Genomic DNA, 10,137 nt, shown 5'->3' on the forward strand with positions numbered 1-10,137 from the left:
AATTCTTCAAATTAAGCTGATTGATGACGTCTGGGAAAAATTATAATTTGCGAATCTGTGAGATCTGTTTATACCGCAGTTTTATTTTCTTAGATTTTTCTTATTTAGTTTCCCCATGTGTACAGTAAATTGCGGCAGATTTGCCTTTCTCGCCTCTGGCTGTGCTTGTTCACTTTGATCTGGCGGCAGAACACTTGAGAGGTTGGGAAAAGAGCGCGGCAAGGAATCGAACCGCTATCACCTGTCGGTGACAGGCAGTGCAGGCGGAGCGAAGGCAAATGGGAATCGGCCAGCGAACGGAACATTACGAGCAGCTTATAGGGACGGGACCGTCTCCTCGAGGAACTAAGCGGGAAACGAATGGCGGAGCAGCGAGGAACCTGGCTCGCGGATGGCCGAGGCTTATAGCCATTTGCTGTCAACAAGGGACATCGTTCCAAATGAAGCAGTGGACGGTGCTGGGCTTCGCAAATCCAAAGAATGCAGCACATTCGTGAGTGAAGAGCAGGCTGCTCAATCGTGCTTTCGGGCGCGATAGAGAAATAGAGGACTATATGTACACTGTGATAAGTACTGGCTGTAGCGTATACGAGTGATATGGGGTTGGCCTGATTGAATGTTTTAATAATCACACGGTGAAACACAGGGCGGTGCGTACTAGGCCTAGTATATTCAGTTGAAGAGCTCTAGCTGAACGAATTGTGCCTGGTGAAAATTAAATTATCATTGCTGTTGGATTTCTCAGCTTTACCGTTATGGTATTCTGTTTCGGCATTGATTGTATATTTATGGAATTTTATTTTGGGGGGGAGATCTGTCATCTAGTTCTCATATACTCTCACTGCGCCTTGTTATTCGTGCATCCTAATTCATGCCCTTGTATATAGCCCGAAAGAACTTAAAGGGTCTGGTTTATTGTATTAAGTACTACAGTATTGATTAATTGTATATTCATTTTTGTCCGCTAGTTGTAATGTTGATGATTCTATTGGGTCAAGGTAATTACAAGTACTTTTCTATATTAGTTTATAAGCCATATTTTATTTTTCTGAACCCTGAGTTCTTCGCTCGTTCCTTATCTTGCATGAACTTGGGATCTTGCAGAGGAATCAAGAGACTTGGAAGCCAAGAAAACAAGGCGTAGGTGGTTAATCGTATATTAGAGATTTTCTGGCGTTGTTTCAGGGCATTGCAAAACATCAGGAAGAGGATGATCTCTTGCGTCCCATAAGGCACCATACTACGACCTGTACGCCGGATGCGGACTGCAGTTCATTCAACCTGCCAACAGTACTTTAATTTGCTTGATAAAAAGTATGTAACATGAGACGTTGTGATACAATTTAAATTTAAATATTATGTTTACAATTCTAGTAAATTTTCTCATATGAGATCCTCTGGTTTCTACGTGCCTTGAATCTTCAAAGAGAAGATACATCAGCAAGCACTCTGTGGGGAAGAGTGAGATATTTCTCGTGTACTGAAACCAGCATTTTCTGCTGTGAACTTCGTGTCGTGACATGCCTTCAAACACTGTCAGTTCCAGGCTTTTCTAGAATAAAATGATTCTGTGTTCTCTGACTCACCTTATCACACGGCAATGAGGTGGCTCTGCTGCGGCAAAGTACTGTTCAAGTTTAAGAGCTCCAAAATAAATTGACGTTTTTCTCACTGGAAAAAGAGCTGATACACAGCCGTCAGATCCTACCTGGCTGTCAAAGTTTTCATTTTTGGCCGAAATCATATCACACATGAATGATCTGAACGTCAGATAATGGATGCCCCTGTCGCTGATCTCCCCAGGATCATAAAACGATGACAGAGAAAGCTGTCATTGTTTGAAGCAGAACTGGAAGGAGAAAACTTTATCACTATTTTAAATAGTATTGTGTTGCAATCCATGAAGAAGTCAACCTAGATTTGGAGAAAAAAATTATTCGTAATTTAAAGAAGAGTGTTGAAAGGGGACTGCCCTATTTGCCATGACGATTTTCAGATATTTTTGGCCATAATGTGAATCAAGTTACGAATTTTATAAATGTATTCAACCTCTGTAATATTATATCCTTTGCAAGAGGCGTGAGGTAGTCAATGTCGGATAGACCGTCAGTGAGAGAACAACTCGTGTTCCTGCTGCTAATAATGCGAGTACACAGTTCGTTTTTATATACTTTTAAGAGCTTCCAACAGGAGCGACTTATATTTACAGATTCCTGTTTAGTTACTAGTTTATTTTTGTAATTTCTTGCATGTTCGAATGCTTACTAGGCACAACATTTTATTTCAATAACAGTGTAGCGTACAGTACTGCCGTTGTTATCGACCCTTATATCGACCTTCGTATCGTACAGGCTTTTCCTTGTTTTGGTTAGTGTAGCTCAGTGTTGATAGATCGTCAGCTAGAGAGCACTTCGAATTCCTACTGCTAATAAGCCGAGTACACTGGTCGTTTGTTACAGATTTTTAAGAGCTTCAAACAGGAGCGACTACAGTAATGGATAGGAACTGTGATTACTGTATACATATGCTAGCTGAGTTTATGACCATTCGCTTACAGCTCGAGGCTATGTTGTCTTCTGTCACACAGCTTGAGGTTGCTGTCAAGGGGCATCACTGTGGGGGGTCGGACGCGGGGATGTGAGTTGAGCACGTCCCACGTGTCCCCCGATCGGTCCACTGCTGTGGCCCCCCCAAATACTGCCTGCACTAAGGTAGACCCCTCACCCGTGGTCGAGAGGGAGAACATTCCAAAGTCTGGCAAGCAGCGAAAGACTTTCCGAGGGGTCGATCGTATGGCCTCCCTGGTTTTTTTGACGAACACGTTTCAACCGTTATCTGTGGCTGACAAAGTCTCTAAGCCGAATGTAGTCGCCCACCCTGTTCCACAGGAAGCTTCTCGGTCCGAAAGGTCAGGGCATTCACAGAGGGTGGGTTTGCTGGAGTGTAGGAACATGGCTGTCAAGGAGGGGAAGGAAGCCAGTGTGCACTCCGTGTGCATACCGGGGGGAGCCATTCCGGATGTGGAAAGGGTGCTTCCCGATGCCATGAAGAGTACAGGGCGCAGCCAACTGCAGGTGATGGCTCATATCGGTACCAATGACGTGTGTCGCTTCGCATCGGAGGAGATTCTCTCTGGTTTCGGGCGGCTAGCGGAAATGATGAAGACTGTCAGTCTTGCTTGCGAGATTAAAGTGGATCTCACCATCTGTAGCATCATTGGTAGAACCGACTGTGGTCCTTTGGTGCAGAGCTGAGTGGAGGGTCTGAATCAGAGACTCAGGCGGTTCTGTGACCGTGCAGGTAGCAGGTTCCTTGACTTGCGCCATCGGGTGTTAGGTTTCCCGGTTCCGCTTAATAGGTCAGGAGTCCACTGCACGCAGGAAGCGGCTACACGGGTATCGGGTGCTATGTGGAAGGGACTGGGTGGTTTTTTAGGTTAAAGTATCTCAGGAAACCACAGAAAGGGCTACCGTCTAAAAGGGGGCAGGAGAAACACGGTAAGGTAATTGTACAAACGATCGGTATTGTAGTTGAATACTGTCGTAGATGTGTTGGGAAAGAACCAGAGCTCCAAGCCCTAATAGAAAGCACTGAAGCTCAAATAGTTGTAGGTACAGAAAGCTGGCTAAAGCTGGAAATAAGTTCAGCCGAATTTTTGTCAAACAATCTAACTGTGTTCAGAAAGGATAGATTAAATACAGTTGGTGGTGGAGCATTTATTGCTGTCAGAAGCAGTTTACCTTGTAGTGAAATTGAAGTAGATAGTTCCTGCGAAATAGTATGGGCCATACTTGACAATCGGACTAAAGCATTAATTGGATCGCTTTACCGACCCCCCGACTCAGAAGATACAGTTGCTGAACAGTTCAAAGGAAACTCGAGTCTCATTTCAAATAGGTACCGCACTCATACAAATATAGTGGTGACTTCAATCTACCCTCGATATGCTGGAAAAATTATTCGTTTAAAGCCGGCGGCAGTCATAAAACGTCGTCCGAAATTGTACTGAATGCTTTCTCAGAAAATTATTTTGAACAATTAGTTCATGAGTCCACTCAAAGCGTAAATGGTTGCGAAAGCACACTTCACCTCATAGTAACAAATAATCCTGGACAAATAGGGAGTTTCGTGATGAATACAGGGATTAGCGACCACATGGCAGTTGCTGCTGGCTGAATACCGTAATACCTCCAACCATTAAAGAGAACCGCAAAGTACATCTATTTAAAAAGCTGATAAAAATGATCTTAACACCTTTTTAAGAGACAGTCTTCACTCCTTCCGATCTGATCACGTAAGCGTAGAAAAGATGTGGAATGACTTCAGAGAGATAGTATCGACGGCAATTGAGATATATGTATACCACATAAATTAATAAGTCATGGTAGTGATCCCCCATGGTACACAAAAACGGGTCAAATCGCTGTTGAAGAAGCAACAAAATAAGCATACAAAATTTAAAATAACGTAAAATCCCCAAGATTAGCAAAGTTTTGCAAAAGTTCGAAATATAGAGCGTACTTCAATGCGAAATGCTTTTAATAATTTCCACAACGATACTTTGTCTCGGAATCTGGCAGAAAACCCAAAAAGAACCTGGTCATACATAAAACACACCAGAGGCAAGACGCAACCAGTACCTTCACTGCGCGATAACAGCAGAGAAGTCACTGATGACAGTGCCACTAAAGCACAGTTATTAAACACGATTTTCCCAGACTTCTTCACTGTAGAAGACGCAGTAAATATTCCTGAATTCCAACCAAGAACAACTGCCAAGATGAGAAACACATAAGTAGATATCCTCGGCGTAACAAAGCATCTTAAATCACTTAATAAAGGCAAGGTCTCCGTTCCACATTGTATACCAGACAGGTTCCTTTCAGAGTATGCTGATACAATAGCTCCATATTTAGCAATTATATACAACCGCTCACTCACGGAAAGATCTGTACCTAAGCACTGGAAAATTGCTCAGGTCACACCAATACCCGAAAAGGGAAATAGGAGTAATCCGCCGAATTACACGCCCATATCACTAACGTCGATTTGCAGTAGGGTTTTGGAAGATATACTGTGTTCGAACATTATGAAGTACCTCGAAGGAACGATTTATTGACATATAGCACGGATTAAGAAAAAGTCGTTCCTTTGAAACACGTAGCTCTTTATACTCATAAAGTAATGAGTGCTATCGACAGGGGATGTGAAATTGATTCCATATTTTTAGATTTCCAGAAGGCTTTCCACACCGTTCCTAGCAAGCGTTTTCTAACCGAACTGCGTGCCTATGGAATATTGCCTCAGTTGTGTGACTGGATTCTTGATGTCCTGTCAGAAAGGTCACAGTTCGTACTAATAGGTGGAAAGTGATCGAGTAAATCATAAATAATATCCGGCGTTCCCCAAAAAAGTATTAGAGGCCCCGCATTGTTTCTGATCTATAATAACGAGATAGGAGACTATCTGAATAACCGTCTTAGATTGTTTGCAGATGATGCTGTCATTTGCCGTCTTGAAAAGACATCAGATGACCAAAACAAATTGCAAAATGATTTAGATAAGATATCTGTATGGTACGAAAAGTGGCAATTGACCCTGAATAAAGAAAAGTGTGAAGTTGTTCACATGAGTACTAGGAGAAATCCGCTAAATTTCGATTACGCGGTAAGTCACGCAAATCTGAAGGCTGTAAATTCAACTAAATACTTAGGGATTACAATTACAAATAACCTAAATTGGAATGATCACATAGAACATGTTGTATGTAGAGCAAACCAACGACTGTGATTCACTGGAAGAACAGTTAGAAGGTGCAACAGGTCTACTAAAGAGACTGCTTACACGACGCTTGTCCGCGCTATTCTGGAGTATTGCTGTGCGGTGTGGGATCCGATTCACATCGAAAAAGTTCAAAGAAGGGCAGCTCGTTTTGTATTATCGTGAAATAGGGGAGATAGTGCCACAGACATGATACTTGAGTTGGAGTGGCAATCATGAAAACAAAGGCGTTTTTCGTTGCGACGGGATCTTATCATGAAATTTCAATCACCAGTTTTCTCTTCCGATTGCGAAAACATTCTGTTGGCACCCATATACATAGGGGGAAATGATCATCACGATAAAATAAGAGAAATCAGGGTTCTCACAGAAAAATTTAAGTGCTCGTTTTTCCCGCTCGCCGTTCGCGAGTGCAACGGTAGAGAGACAAATGGTTCAAATGGCTCTAAGCGCTTTGGGACTTAACGTCTGAGGTCATCAGTCCCCTAGACTTAGAACTACTTAAACCTTACTAACCTAAGGACATCACACACGACCGTGCCCGAGGCACGATTCGGACCTGCGACCGTAGAAGCAGCGGGATTCCGGACTGAGGCGCCTAGAACCGCTCGGCCACAGCGGCCGGCGGTAGAGGGACAGATTGAAGGTGGTTCATTGAACCCTCCGTCAGACACTTTATTGTGAATAGCAGAGTAATCACGTAGATGTAGAGATGGTGGTCAGAGTGGTTCTTCGTTTTGTAGAGAGCAGCAGTTTTCGTTGGACAGTCTAGGTATGTACTTGGTTTGAAAAGGATGGGAGCTCGCCTGCCATGTAGTGGTAGCAGCATTATTTAAAAAAGTATGTTGTACTAAAACATTTTGAGTGAAAAAGTGAGATATTAATGGAAGAACGTCAAAAGGCCAATTTTTTAGCTAATACTGTTATTTTTAATATTTTTGTGACTGTACAGCTTCTTATTGTAAGAACATTGCGTGTGGTTTAAGTTTAAAAATCTTATGAGACAACATATATTTGTTTCTTATAGTTCAAACAAGAGTCAAAGAAAGTAATTGTACACAGCAAAGTTATTAAGGAAAATTTTCCTTATTTGTCTAGGAGTGAGAACTTTATGAAAAGGAGAATTGTTGTCATGATTTAATGAGTCATAGTTAAACTTGGAGTCATTTTTCTCTGTTTAACTGTTGTAAAGTTTAGTTCCATATTTTCATCTGGACTGGAGCGCCTAGAACCGCACAGCCACCGCGGCCGGCAACAGAGTTCATGTTCATTGTAAGGCACAGTGGTTGTCAGAGTGTATTTGAGAAAATATTGTCCTATCAGTTCAGAGGCTTAATACCAGTAGAAGAGTTCAGTAAACTACTATCCTGTGAATTGTCAAACAGTTTTATCAGAAAGTTAGCTGCGTTAATTTAATGTTCATTTGCTCTGTAATTACAGTAACAGTTTTGGTACAGTGATTGTTTGCAAGGCTAAGATGAAGATTAGCTATATTCAAGGCTAACATTTTATTCGGAATCATTTTGTTTTGCAGTCAAAAGACATATGTAAATTTCATTGATAACGGATTGTTTTCTAGCAGACGAAGTGTTTGATGCACCGACTGGTCTGGATTCCACATCGTGTAGCGTGAACTCCACGTATTTATATTAAAAATTTTTGATAACATCAGCTTCTTCGACAACTTTTATAGCAAATAAGAATGTTGGTTACACACCACTCACCCATGATTAACACGGATACAGAATTTAGTTCTTCGTCTTTTTGCCAGATATATCGTTCTGGCTTGTAAGTATTATACAGAACGATGATGCTGCTAGCATTTTGTTAGTTATCCGGACCGCTATGAAGAAAGTTTGACGACCTCTACCATAAGGGATAAACTGACCACGGAAGAGGAGGTGAAGCCAAGAGCTCTCAAGAATGGTGTACTATATTTTTCCGCATAGACACACCCAGCGCTTCATAATAGTGGTTTCGGCCGGATGGGTTACCCTTTTATTCGACAGTTACCGCCAGTCGCCAATGGGTGGCTACCTAAGGATGTATAAGAGGTGTACAATGATAAAGGATGACAGCCAAAAACAGTTGCACGATTCAAATTTATTCAAATTCTTGACCAAGGTTTCGGTACATATAAATATACCTTCATCAGAAGTAAAAATCTAAAATTACATCATGCAATCGAGATTAATAAAACAATTGTGCCAAGGGCGTCGTCAATAATTAAGACATCTTCTCCATTTGTACAACATGACTATAGGCACAGGGTCATCCTTTATCGTGAAGAATTTCAACAGTTGCTGTTGCAGCCATGTTTAAAATCTTGAGGTGTACAATGATCAGAGAAGAATTTATTTAGAAATGGATGGACGCAAATATTGGGACTATGATGCCGACACGTAATACTTGTTCAGTCAGTAAGTGGTGGTTAGCGTCAGAGTGTCTAGAGAAAAGCCGGCCGGAGTGGCCGAGCGGTTAAAGGCGCTACAGTCTGGAACCGCACGACCGCTGTGGCCGCAGGTTCGAATCCTGCCTCGGGCATGGATGTGTGTGATGTCTTTAGGTTAGTTAGGTTTAAGTAGTTCTAAGTTCTAGGGGACTTATGACCACAGCAGTTGAGTCCCATAGTGCTCAGAGCCATTTGAACCATCTAGAAAAAATATATATTGACTTCCTGGATCCAATCCCGCGCACGCGATCAAAAAACGAATGCGCATTGGTGTGCGTGGTCGTAATGCGCAGGCAGCAATATACTTACTTTTTTTTTTTTTTTTTTGAGAACCCACCCACATTCGTCTCAAAGGAGCACTTGCTTGCATTATCCGTTCTCATCTATTTGCTAGAGGCATCCCAGTCTCTCTCTTCCATTTTAGTTTTCACTCTCTACAGGTCCCTCTAATACCGTGTACCGTGGAGGATAGTCACCGAAGTCATAACGTATGTCCTGTTCTTATGTCCCTTCTTCTTGCTAGTGTTTCCCATATGCTCCTTTCTTCACCAATTCTGCAAAAAATCTCCCCATTCTTCATCATATCAATACACTTAATTTGTAACATTCTTCTCCAACACCACATTGCACATGGTTCGATTCTCTTCTGTTCCTGTTTTCCCATAGTCGATGTTTCACTACGATACAACGCTGTGCTTCAAACGTACAGTTTGTCCCAGAACACAATGCTCACGATTTTGTTTGCTGACGATGTTATTTTGAATGTTTGTTTTTTGGGTGTCATGAGTGCCTCCACTCCATCGACTGTTATTTTGATTCTAGAGTGACATGACAAACGCAAGTTTCGTCACGAGTCACAGTCCTGTTTAAGAATTCATCTCCTTCATCACTGTATCGGGTGAGAAATGTCAAAGCACTATCACTTCTTTTTGCAAACATGCTTCAGCATTTTTAGGAGTCAATTTGTGAAAATCAAAGCGATTTGTGATAAACCAGTTTTGAAAATTTGTGGAAACTCATCTCAAAGCACTCTTATTGTGAACTATTCTTTTTTTCCACGAATTTTGTCATTCACTTTCCCGACCGAAATATCATTGACAATAGAAGGCACCCCAGGACGGCCTCAGAGATTGTGTTTAACATTTTGAACGATCACTGACAAACGTAAACACAACATACCGATTGTAATGGCGTCAGTGGAAAGACAATGAACCAAAGAGCGGAGTACGAACGTGCGGAAGTGCAATACTGGTGCTGCTGTGGCGATACAATGCAACAGTACTTAGTTTCCAGACATGCCAAGTACGTTGAATCTGTTATTATACCAGATAAGCTGGGTTTCTTGAATTTCGCTATGATCCATTCCTCGGCCAAACATTCAGGGGTCCACACATTCAGGTTTTGGTTTCCTGCTGTGATGCTGACGGTTGAAAAAAAAATGGTTCAGATGGCTCTGAGCACTATGGGACTTAACTTCTGAGGTCATCAGTCCCCTATAACTTAGAACTGCTTAAACCTAACTAACCTAAGGACATCACACACATCCATGACCGAGGCAGGATTCGAACCTGCGACCGTAACGGTCGCGCGGTTCTAGACTGTAGCGCCTAGAACCGCTCGGCCGCTCCGGCCGGCTCCTGACGGTCGAGTCACGTCATCTGCCCCCTACGTCTATTACCCTCCCCCTCCCCTTCCCACCCTGATGTGTCTGACCACTGTCTATTGTTGTCACGGCTTATAAAACCTGGATCAGTTGTTATTTCTAACATTATTACAAGTGTCCTCATTCTCTGACTCATCCTGTCGGGTACTGGAATTTTCCACAATGAGGTTAGTAAATAGCAAGGAATAACGCACTGAACCCTATTTTCTGCACTCACATACTATGTTCGCCCAGCAGGAAG

General features: G+C 42.3%; 1 non-coding gene across 1 annotated transcript; it reads left to right on the top strand.

The window, feature by feature from the left end:
* Window positions 1-8,241: 8,241 nt before the first annotated feature.
* Window positions 8,242-8,325, top strand: Trnas-gga. The gene is given in 2 exon segments: window positions 8,242-8,281; window positions 8,291-8,325. It is a non-coding gene; the product is annotated as a tRNA-Ser (tRNA).
* The last annotated feature ends 1,812 nt before the right edge of the window (window positions 8,326-10,137 follow it).

This window comes from Schistocerca americana, chromosome 3 (genome assembly GCF_021461395.2).
Source record: "Schistocerca americana isolate TAMUIC-IGC-003095 chromosome 3, iqSchAmer2.1, whole genome shotgun sequence".
Classification (NCBI taxonomy): Eukaryota; Metazoa; Arthropoda; class Insecta; order Orthoptera; family Acrididae; genus Schistocerca; species Schistocerca americana.